The sequence below is a fragment of the Staurois parvus genome, unplaced genomic scaffold (genome assembly GCF_062004578.1).
Source record: "Staurois parvus isolate SC_StPar_1 unplaced genomic scaffold, SC_StPar_1.0 ptg000059l, whole genome shotgun sequence".
NCBI classification, from domain to species: domain Eukaryota; kingdom Metazoa; phylum Chordata; class Amphibia; order Anura; family Ranidae; genus Staurois; species Staurois parvus.
In genome coordinates this window covers 2,034,721-2,055,478 of record NW_028317855.1, presented here as the reverse complement: position 1 = coordinate 2,055,478, position 20,758 = coordinate 2,034,721, and positions in this window count along the sequence as shown.

The window sequence follows — 20,758 nt, the reverse complement described above, 5'->3', positions numbered from 1 at the left end:
TGTAAATCCGCTTTAAATGTACTGTACAGCATTTCTGACAAACGCGGCTTAAGATATGGTGTGGCCCTAGGGTCAATGTGTGTTTAGAATACTTCCAAATTGCACATACAAAAACACTACATCCAAATGCATGTTCCATTTCTATAGCATGTTAAACAGAAGAAAAATGCACTTACATAATATTAACATGCGCAAGTAAAAGTAGACAAAATACACATACTTTTATTCTGGCTTCACATACATGCATTGTGGTCTAACACCGCACTCCTGGGCAAATCACATGCAATTTGTGTGCGTTGCAATTAGAGACAAACATTTTGCACACCTCAAATTGCACCGCATCCGGGCCAAAAATGTGCAGGACCCTTTTTCAGGGTATGCACATGGGTGTGAATAGGCATGCGATCCAATTTGGCAAATCGCAATACGCTTTGTGTACCAATTTTGGTGTGTTGTTAACTTCACCTAGAAAGCCGCAGCAGGTGGCATGAAGGGGTTGCGGTTGTAATGCGGTGCAGCGCTTGCACAGAAAACACTGCAAATTTCACATTGCATCTGTGTGAAACCAGAATGTGCCAATATGTGGCTTGACAAAGCACAGTGGTCGGTGCAGATTATTTTCAATCCATGTTTTTTTACACTTTTCATTCACTGGTTTAACTCAGGTGATCGTTAATCACAATTATCTCCAGAGATCACATGCAGCCCCTCAACCATCTACACATATCTCTGGAAATCTATACAGATCTCCTTGAAAAAAAAGTCTCCTCTCTTCTTCGGAAAACAATTGTCCTCCACCTCATAAACAGGGGGACAGAGAAGACTTCTCCTTGATAACTAAAATCAGAGTAATTATCTGTGCTTAATAAACATACACCAATACTGCAAAGGCATTACACACTAACGCATTGCACACTAGAAATGTCAAATGCGTTAGTGTGTACAGTGCATGAGTGTAAAATGCTTTAGTGCACACTGTAATACACTGTACAATGTAATACCGTGTACACCAACACATTGTAGACTGTAATGCAGGCCATAGATGGGTCAAAAATCGGCCGATTTTTCGGCCGAAAATAAAATCGGCCGATTTTCGGATCGTTAGTGGGCTATTTGTTTGGCCGTTTTTCGGTATTTTGGCAGATTTTTTTTATCGGTAAAGTTGGAAAAAAAATCGGCCGATTTTCGCGGCAATAATGGGCAAATCGGCCGATTTTTTACCGATAAAAAATCTGCGCATGAGCAGTGACCTGCAAGAGGAAGACAAAAAGAAGAAGGAGGATGAAGAAGAAGAAGAAGAGGATGATGATGATGAAGAAGAAGAGGATGATGATGAAGAAGAAGAAGAGGATGATGATGATGATGATGAAGAAGAGGATGATGATGATGAAGAAGAAGAAGAAGAAGAAGAAGAAGAAGATGATGATGATGATGAAGAAGAAGTAGAAGAAGAAGAGGATGATGATGATGATGAAGAAGAAGAGGATGATGATGAAGAAGAAGAGGATGATGATGATGAAGAAGAAGAGGATGATGATGAAGAAGAAGAGGATGATGATGATGAAGAAGAAGAAGAGGATGATGATGATGATGATGAAGAAGAGGAGGAGGAGGATGATGATGAAGAAGAAGAGGATGATGATGATGATGAAGAAGAAGAGGAGGAGGATGATGATGAAGAAGAAGAAGAAGAGGATGATGATGATGAAGAAGAAGAAGAAGAGGATGATGATGATGAAGAAGGAGGAGAAGAAGAGGATGATGAAGAAGAAGGAGGAGAAGAAGAGGATGATGATGAAGAAGAAGAAGAGGATGATGATGAAGAAGAAGAAGAAGAAGATGATGATGATGATGAAGAAGAAGAGGATGATGATGATGAAGAAGAAGAGGATGATGATGATGAAGAATGAAAAATAAGAGGAATTCCAGCCCTGCAAAAAGTGTCCCTGCAGAGAGCTCCGCTATTTCTTTGACAGTTCTTTGACAGTTCCTTGACATTTACAGCGGTTGCAACATTGTATCTATTTGTTTCCGAATAAAAACATCTGTATCCTAAATGGATACAAATAGATACATTGTTGCAACCTCTGTAAATGTCAAGGAACTGTCAAAGAAATAGCAGAGCTCTCTGCAGGGACACTTTTTGCCGGCTGTAGACGGGATGAAAATCGGCCGATTTTTTTTTACCATTGCTGGTAATGTCGGCCGCTTGAACAACCAATTTTTCATTTTTTTAAAAGAAAAATCAGCCGTTTTTCTCCCCGTCTATGGCCTGCATAATGCACTGTACACTGTCATGCAGGATAGAGCTACGCATTGCACACTGATACCGTGTACACCAACACATTGTAGACTGTAATGCACTGTACACTGTCATGCAGGCTGGAGCTACGCATTGCACACTGTGATACGCTGTCCACTGTCATGCAGAATCCAGCAACGCATTGCACACTGTAATACCATGTACACCAACACATTGTAGAATGTAATGCATTATACGCAGTATACATGTCCAGATATTCAAAGATTAGCCATGAAGGCCTAGCTGGTTACCTATTTGGCGACCGCAGATAGCCGAATAACGCTACACTGCATCCAGGCAGCTCTGGGAGGGCGTCATATGACATCCTGGCAGAACGCGCTCTCCGTGATTGCTGTGTCCTAAGGACACAGCTGATCACGTGATGTGGTAAAAGGCCAATCACAGCGGCTTTTTACCATGTGATCAGCCATGTCCAATGACACGCTGATCACCGGGAAATGCATTTGCCGGGTCTTGGCTGCACTTTCATCATGCTGTCAGAATGTGTGGAAAGTACTGCCGAGAACCGGCAGTTGTCAGAGCAGGGGTCGGCGCCGATGATCAGTGCCCACCAGTGCCACCCAACAGTTCCGCCCACCTGTGGCCAGCAGTGCCACCCACCAGTGCTGCCTCATCAACGCACATCAGTGTTGTTAAATTACCAGTTTACCAAATGTTATAATATAAACAGACTTTTAATCATTATGAGCTATTTTGTTGTTTATCGAGCAAAAAGTAAAACACACAGCAGCAAGTCAATACCACCCAAAGAAAGCTCTATTTGTCTGAAAAAACTGATACAAATTTAAGATGGGTACAATGTGGCATGACCGCACAATTGTCATTCAAAGGGTAACAGTGCAGAAAGATGAAAATTGGCCAGGACAGGAAGAGGGTATGAGTACCCAGTAGGCAAGTGGTTAATATCATTGACCCATCAATACCCAGGAGTTAATGTACAGATAAGTAGCATGTGCACCAAGTGAGATTCTGCTAGGCCCCACCCAAAAAATTGCAATTACCTGTCCCTCACATGTTATAAACATATTTGCAATGGCCACACTTACTTTACATATAAGAATCATCTCCTCAGTTGAGAACTGTGCTCTCGCCATGTCCAAATGCCAATAAAGTTATCAAAATTTTCAACCAACACAAAACCTCCAACCACTTCTCATCCACTTACACTCCCCACAACCACTTCCGGGTGCGCGCGCACGTGATGACGGACTTCCAGGATGATAGCCGTTCATGCGCCATGGGGACACCTGTTTGGCGCTTGTTTGCAATCGCACATTTTTTGTACGCGATCGCGCATGTTTTGTGCGCGGTCATGCATTTCTATGCGCGACTATGATAGCTTTCGCGAATATGTGTTTCTTATTGATTTGTTTTTTAACCTTGGCTAATATTTGTTGCCAAAGGCCAAAAATCAACAAACTGTGCACTATTTTATTACTATAAATCGTAGAAAATTGTAGAAAACCTGTAGCTGGCTGCACAGTGAATGTGACATATTTATTAGTACATAATATTGTGGTGCAAGCAGGTTTTTTATTTTTTTTTTGTTTGGTTTTGAAAGCCAGTTTGCACACACTTGCATATTCACGCTCTTACAAGCTACATTTGAGCAGATTATATTAAGTATACAAAGTAACTATTAAGGTTGTTCATATATTGAACATAAAATAAACACAAAAACATCGGTCAAACATTTATTGATTAAATATATCTTCATTTATTTGGTCAGCAGGAACAAGTAGGTACAGTCAATATCTTGGTGAGTCACAAAAATAGGATTGATGTGGCAAAAATAAAACACTCCTGCTCATAAGAGCTTACAATCTAAAGATACTTCTAATGAACTGTGCGTGCACAGGTTATAGCAGGAAACAAAGGGGAAGATGAATCAAGTAACATTTTCGTGCACATAAGATTTACTTACACAATCATTTAGTATAAAGATCCATTCACAAAAAAAGTCTACAGATCAAAATATCAAGAAAACCCTTCCACCTCTACAAATCCCCTACACATACATTTGTCAGCAGGTTTGTCAGAAAAATGCATTGGAGTCTAAATAAGCAAGCAAAATTAAAACAAGAGCAGATTTTAAACAAAACGATTGACATGTGTGAGGCTTTCAATGCAAAGAGAAAAACACAATCATTGTGCAATAACACACAAACACACTTTACAAGGCCAAAAATATGCAAACATTTCCAACCCACTTCCAAACACAGCCTGAGTGGTGTCTGGGGCAATTCAGCACAAAATCTCTTCTTTCCCCAAACCACTACAAGCAAGAACTTAGTCAAAAACCACACAGCCTAGTAACAGGCCAAATCACTCACTACTGCACATCTTTATATAAGCTAGGTTGTATTTGGAGCACGCCAAACAAGGCCCCACACCCAATTAAGCCTACACCCACCACTGACATTAATTTGGTCAGTGAAAGTGTTTGCACCCGATGAATCCCCTTCCTACCTGCATTAACCCTTGGTATACAGGCCCCACAAATCAGAAAGATATATACAGTGAAATGTACGTGTGCAGCATACAACAGAACATTGAGCAGGGATGTGAAAGGGAACCCAAATTGGAACCTTTATTGCTACTATGGTCACAACTTCCTCCAGAATCTCACATGAGTTAAGACAGTCACATGACCACATCTTGTATGCAATACTGAAAATGACAAATCGATTTGACTAGTATGGTGAATTTCCCATCAATTGGCAAAACACTCCAGAAATCAAACATCACCAAACATTACACTCTGGGCAAAGCTGATTTACAAATCATGCGACTTACAGTAAAGTTGACCATTTCAATGCAATTTTCAAGACATCTGACACAGATCTCTATGCAAATTGCCACTAAAGTAGAACATGTACTACTTAAGAAATCAGTGTTTGAAACGCACCCATATGGTCGCTCTAATAGCAGACAATAGGGTGCAACTTTGCAGACAATTTACAACTTGCATGTTGTGCAAATCACATGCCAAGTCCCACTCAATGTGCACGCTATTGGAGCGTTCATATTGTTGTGGTTCAAACTTGGTCAGAGCCGCAAGTAATAATAGAGTAATGAATACACTACTTTTCATGCAATTTGCTGAGAGATCGGTGTCGAATGTCTTGCAAATTGCACTTGAAATCACCATGTACCCTGACTTTGAAATCATGCAACTTCTATGCAAGTCACATGATGTGACTGTGGTGTCAATAACACCACTTAGAAATCTGCTTTAATGTGACTGGGTAGCCCCCAGTAACATTGTTTGCGATTGCCATGCAATTGGCATGACAGGCGACTTGCAAATCGTAGACCAAGTCGCACCCTATTGGCCACTGTAGGCTCTGTTCACATCCAATTGGATTGTGAACTCGTGCAACTTCACTGTAAGTTAGGCAATTGCCGTATCGGATTAGATGTGACAGTGGTGTTAGCCCCCAGTAACATCGTGTGCAATTTGCCATGCAAAGGGCAAGCTGCTGGCCATGCCAATCGCATGACAAGTCGCATCCAGGGTGTGCAATTTCATGTGCGATTTGTGAATTGACATCGTACCTGATATTGGATATAATGAATGTGAATGTGAGTGCATTAACATACGCCATTTGTTGCAGCGAGAGTTCAAAGGTATTTGAAAATTTTGGCCATTTATTAGCAATTTAACATTTAGACTCATATAGAAATCGCAATGCTACACACAATTGAAAACACAACTAGTTAGTAATTCTCTAGAAAACACAGTAAAATTGGCAACTTAAAGAGTAATTTTCAATTGCATATAGTTTGAACGAAGCCGGTAAATCAACAAAGGAAATAAATCTTTGAAGGCGTTCGGTACCTGCCTGCTGGGATCAGGGTCTGCTTTGTATTTGGTGGAAAAATCCATACCAGTATTTGTGACAAGTTTGATGTGTGGATTCACCAACCAAGTCTTTTCTCTCTCGCTCACTCTTCTGTATGTCTCTCTTTATCACTCTTCAGTATGTATCTCTCGCTCACTCTTCTTCGTCTCACTGGCTCGCTCTTCTCTCTCGCTCACTCTTCTGTATGTCTCTCTTTATCACTCTTCAGTATGTATCTCTCGCTCACTCTTCATCATCTCACTGGCTCGCTCTTCTCTCTCACTCTCTCTTCTGTATGTCTCTCTTTATCACTCTTCAGTATGTATCTCTCGCTCACTCTTCTTCGTCTCACTGGCTCACTCTTCTCTCTCGCTCTCACTCACTCTTCTGTATGTCTCTCTTTATCACTCTTCAGTATGTATCTCTCGCTCACTCTTCTTCGTCTCACTGGCTCACTCTTCTCTCTCTCTGTCAGCCAAATCCTTCACAAAAGTGGGTGGAGTGTAAACCATCATTATCAAATCTATTAGTGGTCCAGGCCCTTATGTTATCACATTTTAGGGATCATTTAGACAGAAAGCAAAGATGTTGCCAGAACATCTATTTGAAGACAGCCACACACGGAGATCATGCTACTTCCTTGCCGTAGTTGGGATTCAAACCGACAACCCTAGAGTTGTGAGGCAGTAGTGCTAACCACTAATCCATGGAGCTACATTGCTAACCCATCCTGTATTTCTGTGCTGTGAATCAATCCTAAGTCCCTGGGCAAGGTCAGTGTAACTAGCCAGATATCTCCAATGTGACACAAATGTTGTGCTATGTTGCCAATTCCGATGTATGTTGGTTCTATGTATCCCAATACAAAGGATTGCAATACTAATACAGGCGTACCTCGGTTTACCAACGCCTCAGGGAACGTCATATTTGGGGTACAAATGCCAAACCATTTCAGTTAATTGTTCTGTTTACAAATGTTTGAATAATTTGGTATGGGCATGTGGCCTGGTATGGTTAAGGAGGGGGGGAGGCGCTCGCTGCCCCCCCCCCTTTCGTGACCTGTCGGGCTGCATGCTCGGATAAGTATGTGTTATGGATTTTGGGCGGTACCCCATGCTGTTTTTTATTTAATTTCAGCGTGGAGTTACCCCTTAACATCCATACGAGACCCGAAGGGCTTAGTATGGATGGGAGGGGGGACCCCATGGCGGGATTTTTTAAAAATTGTTTCTAATTCCCCGCAATACTTTTACATTCAACTGTCAGTGGGGAACTCCGCTGACGGCTGAAACATGAGCGCTGCATTGGTTTTTACTACTAAAACGCCGCATGAGTTGATAACATAACTCATGCGGGATTTTAGAAGCGACAGCCATGTGTTAATGTTTCAACTGTCAGCAGGGTTCCCCACTGACAGTTGAATGTAAAAGTCCCCCCTCCCATCCGTACCAAGCCCTTCGGCTCTGGTATGGATATTAAGGGGGAACTCCACGCTGAAATTTAAAAAAAAACAGCGTGGGTCCCCCTCAATATCCATACCAGACCCTTATCCGAGCATGCAGCCCGGCAGGTCAGGAAAGGGGGGGATGAGCAAGCGCCCCCCCCCCTCCTGAACCATACCAGGCCACATGCCCTCAACATGGGGGGGTGCTTTGGGGCAGGGGGGGCTCCCCGTCCCCCCAAAGCACCTTATCCCCATGTCGATGAGGACAAGGGCCTCTTCCCCACAACCCTGGCCGGTGGTTGTGGGGGTCTGCGGGCGGGGTGCTTATCAGAATCTGGAATCCCCCTTTAACAAGGGGGCCCCCAGATCCCGGCCCCCCCCCCACGTGAAGGAGTCTGCGGTACACGATCCCGCTAATCCTTCACAAAAAAACAAAGTGTAGTGTAAAAAAAACACAGTACAGGGTCTTTGACAAGTCCTTTATTAAAACATTGTCCCCCGAAGTAGATCCAACGTCAATCGCGGCGGCAGCGGCGGCGACCCGAAAAAAGAAAAAAAAAAAGTTCCACTCCCGTCCGAGGCTTCCAGCCTTGTGAAGAAAAGGCTAGCTGACATTTCTTACATAGGTATGGGGCGGGGCCAGCCGGGGACATCATCCCCGCCCCTTAACTATTTAGGAATTGTCAGCCTTTCTCTCCACTGAGGCTATCTAGCTGAATGCAGGAGACAGTCTGACATTTCTTATATAGGTATGGGGCGGGGCCAGCCGGGAACAGCAAGCATGTGACATGGGGCGGGTCACTCAGATGATGTCCCTGGCTAGCCCTGCCCCATACCTATATAAGAAATGTCAGCTAGCCTTTTCTTCACAAGGCTGGAAGCCTCGGACGGGAGCGGAACTTTTTTTTTTTCTTCTTTTTTCGGATCCCTGCCGCCGCCGCGATTGATGTTGGATCTACTTCGGGGGACATTGTTTTAATAAAGGACTTGTCAAAGACCCTGTACTGTGTTTTTTTTACACCACACTTAGTTTTTTTGTGAATGAGTCTGCGGGACCGTGTACCGCAGACTCATTCACGTAGGGGGGGGGGCGGGATCTGGGGGCCCCCTTGTTAAAGGGGGCTTCCAGATTCTGATAAGCCCCCCACCCGCAGACCCCCACAACCACCGGCCAGGGTTGTGGGGAAGAGGCCCTTGTCCTCATCAACATGGGGACAAGGTGCTTTGGGGGGGGGAGCCCCCCTGCCCCAAAGCACCCCCCCATGTTGAGGGCATGTGGCCTGGTATGGATCAGGAGGGGGGGGGTGCTCGCTCGTCCCCCCCCCCCTTTCCTGACCTACCGGGCTGCATGCTCGGATAAGGGTCTGGTATGGATATTGAGGGGGACCCACCCTGTTTTTTTTTAAAATTTAAGCGTGGAGTTCCCCCTTAATATCCATACCAGACCTGAAGGGCTTGGTAAGGATGAGAGGGGGGACCCACGCTGTTTTTTTTTGTTTTGTTTTTTTATTGCGGACCTTTATTTTTACATTCAGCTGTCAAAATAAATATTATCTAGACCTTTGAAATAAGTAAAATCATTACAGAAATAATTATAAAGGATAAGAAACAAAAATAGAATCACTAGAACTAAGGAAATCTAATTAGATTACATGAAGATATGCTTAGTGCTGTTTATTAAACACAATAGTCGCGACCGAGTGCCGGCTGTCAGAGGAATCCACAGTAAGATTTACTATTGGGCACTGGCTAAAAAACAAACGCCCATGGCAGACGTCTAAAATGTGTTCTGCACATGCTCAGTTCTATCTGCCAAAGACACTGCACGGGCGTCTAGATTTTTACTGTGTCGATTTCCTTGAAAAAAACTATTTTTAACACATTCTTAATTTTTTTGGAAATAGCAGATATTGTTTAAAGTGAAGTCCTGATATTTGGCAAAGCAAATTTCTAAGTGAACATGTCTCTGCAGTGATTTTTCATGGTGTTAGACGTGCTTCTTAGCAAGTCTGCTTTGTGAGTCTGATTCCGGGTGTGTGTCTTTTTGTGAATTAGATTGGGCATCTGCATATGGGCGCTGGTCAATAGTGAATTTGGTTGCAGGGTAAAAAATAGACGGTCGCCCATGAAAATTGGGCGTTAGCCCACGAATATGCGCCCACGCCCAATAGTGAATCAAGGCCATTGCGTCCATCTATCACCTCGCTGTTCATACTGTCACATATCCCCCCCCTCTGCTCAAGCCCCTGCGGCTGAGCAACTGTCCCAACCAAGCAATGGACCAGGGAAAGGGCATCTACATTCTCCTGAAGTTTCCCTGCTCTGTGTTCCACTGTGAATTTAAATGCTTGTAGCGTGAGAAACCACCTTGTCACTCAACTGTTTTTCTCCTTGTTATCACACATCCACTTGAGCGGGGCATGATCAGTAACTAATTTGAACTGTCTTCCCAACAGATAATATTTCAGGGCCTCCAAGGCCCATTTGATGGCCAAACATTCCTTCTCAACGATTGCATAATTTCGCTTATGTTTATTCAGCTTTCTACTCAGGAAGACCACAGGGTGCTCCTCCCCTTCTCTGATTTGGGACAATACAGCACCTAGTCCCACATCAGAGGCATCAGTCTGTACCACAAAGTCTGTTGTGAAATCTGGGGTCACAAGCACAGGTTGGGCACAGAAAGCTTGTTTCAACCTTTGAAACGCTGTCTCCAGGATTCCACTCAATCATGACCGACCCCCTACCTTTTGTCAGATCTTTCAGTGGGGCTGCAATGGTGGCATAATTGGGAATAAACCGCCTGTAGTATCCTGTGATCCCAAGAAATGCCCGGACTTGCTTTTTATTTACAGGTTGGGGCCACTTTTGAATTTCCTCAATTTTATTGATCTGAGGCCTAATGAGACCTCGACCAATAATGTAGCCAAGATATTTGGCCTCCTCCAAGCCTATGGCGCACTTTTTGGAGTTGGCGGTAAGACCTGCTTTCCTAAGCGAATTAACTACCGATTGCAAGCGGGACAAATGAGACTCCCAGTCTGGACTGTGGATGACGACATTGTCCAAATAGGCAGCTGCGTATTGGCGATGTGGTCTTAATGTTTTGTCCATCATTCTTTGGAATGAGGCAGGAGCACCATGCAAACCAAACGGCATCTGCTTATATTGGAAGGACCCTCAGGGGTAGAGAATGCCGTCTTTTCCTTTTCAGATTCCGTTAGGGGAATCTGCCAATAGCCTTTTGTCAAATCTAAGGTAGTTATGTAACGAGCCGTTCCCAACCTGTCAATGAGCTCATCCACCTGAGGCACTGGGTACGTTTCGAATTTAGACACGCTGTTCAATTTCCTGAAATCATTACAAAAACAAATTGTTCCATCTGGCTTTGGGACCAACACTATGGGACTTGACCACTCAATGTGCGATTCCTCGATCACCCCCAACTCTAACATGTCCTTTATTTCATTTGCCACTGCTTCCCGCCTGGCCTCGGGTATTCTATAGGGCTTTATATTTATACGGACACCCGGCTGGGTAACTATGTCATGCTGTATTACTGTAGTCAGTCCAGGTAGGTGAGAGAAGTAATCGCCATTCTTTCTCACAAACTCCTTAACGTCATTCTGTTGGGCTACTGACAAGGTTTCAGTTATAGGTACCTGAGGGGCCACGGGGACCACAACCTTTTGGGGGTTTTGTACTGCCAATAAATTCTCTCTGTCCTTCCAAGGTTTTAAGAGATTCATGTGATATATTTGATAGGGTTTCCTTTTCCCTGGCTGGTAAACTTTATAGTTTACTTCACCCACTTTCTCAATAATTTCAAAGGGACCTTGCCACTTTGCAAGGAATTTACTTTCCACAGTGGTGGCAGCATGACAGCTGCGATTTTATCCTGCATCTGTGAAATATGCTCGATGATGCTTCTATAGGGCGTGGTCTCTCCCTCCCAGGTTTCTTTTGCGACATCTAGCAACCCCCTGGGATGTCTACCATACAGTAGTTCAAAAGGCGAGTACCCTGTAGACGCCTGAGGTACTTCTCGTATAGCAAACATGAGGTATGGTAACAAAAAATCCCAATTTCTCCCATCCTTGTCCACCACCTTTTTTAACATATTCTTAAGCGTCTTGTTAAATCTCTCCACAAGCCCATCTGTTTGGGGGTGCTAGACAGAGGTACGGAGATGGGAGATTTTGAACAATTTGCATAATTCTTTCATGACATAAATGGCGTGCCCTGATCCGTTAATACCTCTTTTGGAATACCTACACGACTAAATACCCGGACAAGCTCTTTGGCGATAGTCTTAGCAGAGGTATTACGCAAGGGAATGGCTTCTGGATACTGGGTGGCATAGTCAAGTATCACCAGTATGTGCTGATGGCCCCGGGCAGACTTTACTATTGGACCCACTAGATCCATGCCCACTCTTTCAAAAGGTACTTCAATTATGGGTAAAGGTACCAGTGGACTACGAAAATGGGGCGAAGGTGCAGAATACTGACATTCTGGGCATTACTCGCAATACACTTTGACATCTGCATGTAAGCCTGGCCAAAAGAATCTCTGGGTTATCCTCTCCTTAGTTTTCTCTACACCCAAGTGTCCACCCATTATATGCCCATGGGCTAAATCTAGTACCATCCAGCGAAAGGGTTTGGGGACCACTAACTGTTCTACCACTTCTTCCCCTTGCTTTACAACTTGATACAGCAAGTTATTTTTAAGAGCCATGTAGGGAAAAGACACCCCTACATCATTTTCAACCGGTTCTTCATCAATCATTTTAATGTTTTCTCGGGCTCTATTAAGTGTGGAATCTTTCAGCTGTTCATTACAAAAATCCTCTTTTCTGACCTCTAGGTCAGGCACCACATTCTGTTCACTCTCATTAGAGCCAGAGATAATCTCTTGTTCAGTATCCTCAATGTGTGGGTTGGGATCCAACTCCTCCTGTTCCCCAGCCATTACAGAGAAAGGAATACTCTTAGACATCCAGATCAATCAGGATTTACTTATGATAAAAAGATTTATACCTTACACGTGGTGGGATTTTTAAGGCAACCTTCGAATATATAAATCAGACAATTTTTTAAAAAGAAATTTGACATTTTATTTAACACATCAGTACATATTTTCTAGAGATGAGCGAATTATTCAAAAATTCGATTCGGCTGATTCGCCGAATTTGAGGAAGAAATTCGATTCGATGCGAATTAATTCGCTACGAATTTAACTTATTAAAAGGGTTTCTAGGCTTCAGAGAGCCTTTAAATTAGTGCAGAATAGAGATGAGCGAATCGAAGTATCCGAAGTGGAATTCGAGTCGAATATCGGAAAAATTTCGATTCGTGCCGAATCCGAAAAACAGCCTAATTCGGACGCGCGAATCGAAATTTTTCCGAAAATGGCGGCTGACATGTGCGGCGACGGAGCGGGGATGTCGGGGAAGGCGCGCAGACAAGGCGCGCTGCCCCATAATGCATTCCTCAACGACATGTGATCGCATCAGCCAATCAGCAGCCAGCCAGCCAGCACTGTGTAATGGTCGAGGTATATATAGCGGCCATTTTGGAAATCTTCATTTGCCTGCAGTCATTGAACAGAGGCAGACCGCTCTGTACTAGGGACAGGGACAGAGTTAGGGCCACAGAAACGAGAATTGGGGACAGAGAGAAGTTACTTAGGGACAGAGAACCATTACTCAGGGACACAGACTTGTTAATGAGGGCCACAGAATCGTTATTTAGGGACAAAGAAACGCTAGTTAGGGCCACAGAATTCATACTCAGGGACAGACAGAATTTTCACTCAGTGCCAGAGAATTGTTACTTAGGGCCACAGAAACGTTATTAGGGCCACAGAATTTTTACTCAGGGACAGACAGAATTGTTACTGAGTGCCAGAGAATTGTTACTCAGGGACAGACAGAATTGTTACTGAGTGCCAGAGAATTCTTACTCAGGGCCACAGAATTCATACTCAGGGACAGACAGAATTGTTACTCAGGGACAGACAGAATTGTTACTGAGTGCCAGAGAATTGTTACTCAGGGACAGACAGAATTGTTACTGAGTGCCAGAGAATTGTTACTCAGGGACAGACAGAATTGTTACTGAGTGCCAGAGAATTGTTACTCAGGGACAGACAGAATTGTTACTGAGTGCCAGAGAATTGTTACTCAGGGACAGACAGAATTGTTACTGAGTGCCAGAGAATTGTTACTCAGGGACAGACAGAATTGTTACTGAGTGCCAGAGAATTGTTACTCGCACAGACACAAAATTGTTACTTGCACAGACACAGAATTGTTACTCGCACAGACACAGAATTGTTACTCAGGGCCACAGAATTCATACTCAGGGACAGACAGAATTGTTACTGAGTGCCAGAGAATTGTTACTCAGGGACAGACAGAATTGTTACTGAGTGCCAGAGAATTGTTACTCAGGGACAGACAGAATTGTTACTGAGTGCCAGAGAATTGTTACTCGCACAGACACAAAATTGTTACTTGCACAGACACAGAATTGTTACTCGCACAGACACAGAATTGTTACTCAGGGCCACAGAATTCATACTCAGGGACAGACAGAATTGTTACTGAGTGCCAGAGAATTGTTACTCAGGGACAGACAGAATTGTTACTGAGTGCCAGAGAATTGTTACTCAGGGACAGACAGAATTGTTACTGAGTGCCAGAGAATTGTTACTCAGGGACAGACAGAATTGTTACTGAGTGCCAGAGAATTGTTACTCAGGGACAGACAGAATTGTTACTGAGTGCCAGAGAATTGTTACTCGCACAGACACAAAATTGTTACTTGCACAGACACAGAATTGTTACTCGCACAGACACAGAATTGTTACTCAGGGCCACAGAATTCATACTCAGGGACAGACAGAATTGTTACTGAGTGCCAGAGAATTGTTACTCAGGGACAGACAGAATTGTTACTGAGTGCCAGAGAATTGTTACTCGCACAGACACAAAATTGTTACTTGCACAGACACAGAATTGTTACTCGCACAGACACAGAATTGTTACTCAGGGCCACAGAATTCATACTCAGGGACAGACAGAATTGTTACTGAGTGCCAGAGAATTGTTACTCAGGGACAGACAGAATTGTTACTGAGTGCCAGAGAATTGTTACTCAGGGACAGACAGAATTGTTACTGAGTGCCAGAGAATTGTTACTCGCACAGACACAAAATTGTTACTTGCACAGACACAGAATTGTTACTCGCACAGACACAGAATTGTTACTCGCACAGACACAGAATTGTTACTCAGGGCCACAGAATTCATACTCAGGGACAGACAGAATTGTTACTGAGTGCCAGAGAATTGTTACTCAGGGACACCTAATCGTTGAATTAAATAGTATGTCAGACAACATGCAGAGGAGTGGCAGAGGAGGCAATGTTTTAGGAGCGAGCAGACGTGGCAGCAGAGGAAGGGGTCGAGGCAGCAGTATTCGCAGCCAGAGGCCAGTGCTCCCGGTGTCATCCAGCGGTCGTGTCTCCACCGACAACCCTGCCGTCATTGATTGGTTGGCTCGGTCGTCTTCCTCTTCCCAGGTCACCTCTGACACCTACAGCCAACGGTCGGTGGGTACGTCAGACACAACCGTTAGTTGGCATGGCCCGGGAGCAAGCCCACTGAAATCACGTGTCCTCTACCTGCCCCTGTCCTTTGCTGTTCCCTCACCAAGCGAAGTATCGCATGCTGTGGGCTCAGCCCCACTGTACAGTGAGGAAGAGCTAACAGAGGGCGGTCAGGAACGGGGGGAGACATCGGCCTTTTCAGCAGCCAAGCGAACAAGTACTGGCGAGGAGAGTGGCTCGGTAGCCGGTCTAGAGACAGGTCTGTCTCCTGACCCAGACGCAGCCGAGGGGGCTAGTAGTGAGGCGGAGACCCTACTTGATGATGAGGAGGTTGATCGCACTTGGCAGCCTCGTCGTCATCAGGCAATTTCTTCCGCATCATCAGGAGAAGAGGGTGGCAGCTTGGCAGCGAGCAAAACAGTCGGTGGGTTGCCCAGGAGACAGCAGCAGGGTCGCATCAGTGTCAGTGGAGCCAAACGTCCACGGAGTAGAGCACCAGCTCCACTGCAGCCTACCACCACGGCCAGTAGTGGTGCCGGTGCGCACGGAGGAAGTAGCAGTCAGCCAGTGAAGAGTAGCGGGGGCAAAGTTTCCTACTCGGTGGTGTGGCAATTTTTCCTCAAGCCGCCCGAGGAAGTAAACGTAGCCGTATGTCGACTATGTGGCCAGAAATGCAAGCGTGGCCAGGGGGCCCATGTTGGGACTACAGCGTTGCGTCAGCATATGCAGCGTCACCATTCGGTGGCCTGGGAAAACCGTGATAAACATACGGCGGTTCTGCCTGCCCCAGCCCCCGCTCCATCACCCGCTCCGTTACTTGCTCCGTCACCCGACGTCGTCAATCGCCCTCTATCAGCCAGTCAAGGCTCCAACACCTCTGCTGAGGGGAGTTGTCGCTCGTTGGCATCTTCCGCTCGTTCAGATGCTCCTTCTCCTGCTACTCCTCTTCTCGGATTCCGTCAACAGTCTTTCTTGGAATCCGTATCCAAGAGACAACAGTTTGCGAGCACGCACCCGACGGTGCAAAAGCTGAACGTCCTCCTGTCCAAGTTGCTGGTGCTGCAGTCCCTCCCTTTCCAACTGGTGGACTCAGCACCTTTCCGAGAAATGATGGCTTGTGCCGCGCCGCGGTGGAGAGTGCCAAGCCGTCATTTCTTTGCCCAAAAGGCAGTGCCAGCCCTGCATTCACATGTAGAAGAGATGGTGGGCCAGTCTTTGAGCATGTCGGTCTCTGCCAAAGTGCACGGCAGCGCCGACGTGTGGAGCTGTAACTACGGTCAGGGACAGTACATGTCATTTACGGCCCACTGGGTGAACGTGGTGCCGGCACAGCCGCACCAGCAACTTGGACAGGTCACGACGCTTTTGCCTCCACGTTTGCACGTCCTTGGTCCAGCAAGCATGTCCGCCTCTACCACCTCTTTTTCCGCCGTGTCCTCAGCCGCCACCCCCGTGCCAAGTCCCATTACCCGACCGGCATATCACATGTGCAGGGCGCAACGGTGTCACGCTGTGCTGCACCTGGTATGCCTTGGCGAACGTAGTCACACAGGGGAGGAACTGCTGAGTGTAATGAACAGAGAAATCGACAGATGGCTGTCTCCGCGCAAACTAAAAATCGGAACCATGTTGACTGACAACGGAAAGAACATGGTGTCTGCTCTGCGTCAAGGAAGGTTGTGCCATGCGCCATGCATGGCTCACGTGTTCAATCTGGTTGTCAAGCGGTTCCTAAAATCCACCATCCCACTGCAAGACATCCTTAAAATGTCACGTAAACTGTGCATGCATTTCAGCCATTCCTACACCGCAAAGAACACCCTCATTGAGCTGCAGCGGCAGAACGGAATTCCACAGCATCGCCTGATCTGCGACGTTGCAACAAGGTGGAATTCAACCCTACACATGTTAGACCGCCTTTACGAGCAGCGAAAGGCCATCACCGATTTCCTGATGTTACAAGCGGATAAAGGTACTCCCCTGTGTAACTTAGATGTCAGCCATTGGCAGCTCATACGTGACACCTGCCGCTTGCTCAGGCCCTTTGAGGAGGCCACGCTATTCGTGAGTCGGCAGGACTATGGGATGAACGACGTCATTCCTCTGTTGCACGTCCTGGAACAAATGCTGTTAACAATGGCTGGTCAGGGTGCGGTAGACGTGGCGCACAGATCTCAACGCCACATGACCCCTGTGGGGGCAGGACAGGAAGAAGAGGAGGAGGTAGAGGAGGACATTTGTGCTCAGGAATTATTGAGTGAAATGGGTGGTTTTTCCACTCAGCGGACAGGAGTGGAGGAGCAGGAGCATCTGGTAGAGGAGGAGGAGGAGGAGACAGAGGACCCAGACGCACCGTGGCAGTATGCTGTGGAGATGGAGGCAGGGAGTCCCTCGCATTCCTTGGCACAAATGGCCCATAGCATGCTCGGTTGCTTGCGTAGCGACAGCCGAATAATAACCATCAGACAGAGGGATGACTTTTGGCTGTCCACCTTGTTGGACCCTCGCTACCGGTCCAAAATGGTGGCCTTTTTCACACCTGCTGAGAGGGAGGCCAAAATTACGTACTATAAAAACCACCTATGTAGTCAGTTGGTCTCTGCCTTAGTGCGCCAACGTCCATCCTCAGACACTGTGGGCCCTGTGCGCTCGCGTTCCGCTGGCATGGCAGCAGGGGAGGGGTGGGGTGGTAGGAGCAGTGGCAGCTCCACCAGCAGCGGCTGCCTCAGTCTGCAGTCGATGATGAGTAGCTTTCTTCACCAGCGCAGTGAGGAAACTACTAACCAGCCGCAGCAGCAGCAGCAGCATCAGGTGGACCTGGAGCAGGAGCTCAAACAACAGGCTTGGGCCTACTTGGACAGCACCCTGCCAACCGAGGTAGACAATCCCCTTGACTACTGGGCAACGAAACTTGACCTTTGGCCCCAACTAGCTGAATTTGCCCTTGAAAGGCTGTCATGCCCGGCCAGTAGCGTGGCATCGGAGCGCGTGTTTAGTGCGGCAGGAGGTATTGTAACTCCGCGGAGGACACGACTGTCCACCCAAAGTGTGGAGAGACTCACGTTTGTGAAAATGAATCAGGCGTGGATTAGTCTGGATTTCAAACCACCAGTTCCTGACACAACTGACTAAATCCGCCATGAATCATGCCTCAAACATGTGCCACTTTCAGGTCTCCTCACACTGCTGGTGTGTTTAATTTTTTGACATAGGGTGCTGGCAGATTACGGGCCTCCTATAGCTGCTGCCAGGCCCCTAATCTGCCATAGGCCCCTATATACCGCCTCCTCATGCTGCTGCTAGGTCCAGAGTCTCTCATGGGTCCCTGTACGGCCTCCCATTGCTGCTGTCTCCATCGCCACACTCTGCCATGTGCCACTTTCAGGTCTCTTCACACTGCTGGTGTGTTTAATTTTTTGACATAGGGTGCAGGCAGATTACGGGCCTCACATAGCTGCTGCCAGGCCCCTAATCTGCCATGGGCCCCTATATACCGCCTCCTCATGCTGCTGCCAAGTCCAGAGTCTCTCATGGGTCCCTGTACGGCCTCCCATTGCTGCTGTCTCCATCGCCACACTCTGCTGCCATGTGCCACTTTCAGGTCTCTTCACACTGCTGGTGTGTTTAATTTTTTGACATAGGGTGCAGGCAGATTACGGGCCTCACATAGCTGCTGCCAGGCCCCTAATCTGCCATGGGCCCCTATATACCGCCTCCTCATGCTGCTGCCAAGTCTAGAGTCTCTCATGGGTCCCTGTACGGCCTCCCATTGCTGCTGTCTCCATCGCCACACTCTGCTGCCATGTGCCACTTTCAGGTCTCTTCACACTGCTGGTGTGTTTAATTTTTTGACATAGGGTGCAGGCAGATTACGGGCCTCACATAGCTGCTGCCAGGCCCCTAATCTGCCATGGGCCCCTATATACCGCCTCCTCATGCTGCTGCCAAGTCCAGAGTCTCTCATGGGTCCCTGTACGGCCTCCCATTGCTGCTGTCTCCATCGCCACACTCTGCTGCCATGTGCCACTTTCAGGTCTCTTCACACTGCTGGTGTGTTTAATTTTTTGACATAGGGTGCAGGCAGATTACGGGCCTCACATAGCTGCTGCCAGGCCCCTAATCTGCCATGGGCCCCTATATACCGCCTCCTCATGCTGCTGCCAAGTCCAGAGTCTCTCATGGGTCCCTGTACGGCCTCCCATTGCTGCTGTCTCCATCGCCACACTCTGCTGCCATGTGCCACTTTCAGGTCTCTTCACACTGCTGGTGTGTTTAATTTTTTGACATAGGGTGCAGGCAGATTACGGGCCTCACATAGCTGCTGCCAGGCCCCTAATCTGCCATGGGCCCCTATATACCGCCTCCTCATGCTGCTGCCAAGTCTAGAGTCTCTCATGGGTCCCTGTACGGCTTCCCATTGCTGCTGTCTCCATCGCCACACTCTGCTGCCATGTGCCACTTTCAGGTCTCTTCACACTGCTGGTGTGTTTAATTTTTTGACATAGGGTGCAGGCAGATTACGGGCCTCACATAGCTGCTGCCAGGCCCCTAATCTGCCATGGGCCCCTATATACCGCCTCCTCATGCTGCTGCCAAGTCCAGAGTCTCTCATGGGTCCCTGTACGGCCTCCCATTGCTGCTGTCTCCATCGCCACACTCTGCTGCCATGTGCCACTTTCAGGTCTCTTCACACTGCTGGTGTGTTTAATTTTTTGACATAGGGTGCAGGCAGATTACGGGCCTCACATAGCTGCTGCCAGGCCCCTAATCTGCCATGGGCCCCTATATACCGCCTCCTCATGCTGCTGCCAAGTCTAGAGTCTGTCATGGGTCCCTGTACGGCCTCCCATTGCTGCTGTCTCCATCGCCACACTCTGCTGCCATGTGCCACTTTCAGGTCTCTTCACACTGCTGGTGTGTTTAATTTTTTGACATAGGGTGCAGGCAGATTACGGGCCTCACATAGCTGCTGCCAGGCCCCTAATCTGCCATGGGCCCCTATATACCGCCTCCTCATGCTGCTGCCAAGTCCAGAGTCTCTCATGGGTCCCTGTACGGCCTCCCATTGCTGCTGTCTCCATCGCCACACTCTGCTGCCATGTGCCACTTTCAGGTCTCTTCACACTGCTGGTGTGTTTAATTTTTTGACATAGGGTGCAGGCAGATTACGGGCCTCACATAGCTGCTGCCAGGCCCCTAATCTGCCATGGGCCCCTATATACCGCCTCCTCATGCTGCTGCCAAGTCTAGAGTCTCTCATGGGTCCCTGTACGGCCTCCCATTGCTGCTGTCTCCATCGCCACACTCTGCTGCCATGTGCCACTTTCAGGTCTCTTCACACTGCTGGTGTGTTTAATTTTTTGACATAGGGTGCTGCAAGATAACGGGCCTCACATAGCTGCTGCCAGGCCCCTAATCTGCCATGGGCCCCTATATACCGCCTCCTCATGCTGCTGCCAAGTCCAGAGTCTCTCATGGGTCCCTGTACGGCCTCCCATTGCTGCTGTCTCCATCGCCACACTCTGCTGC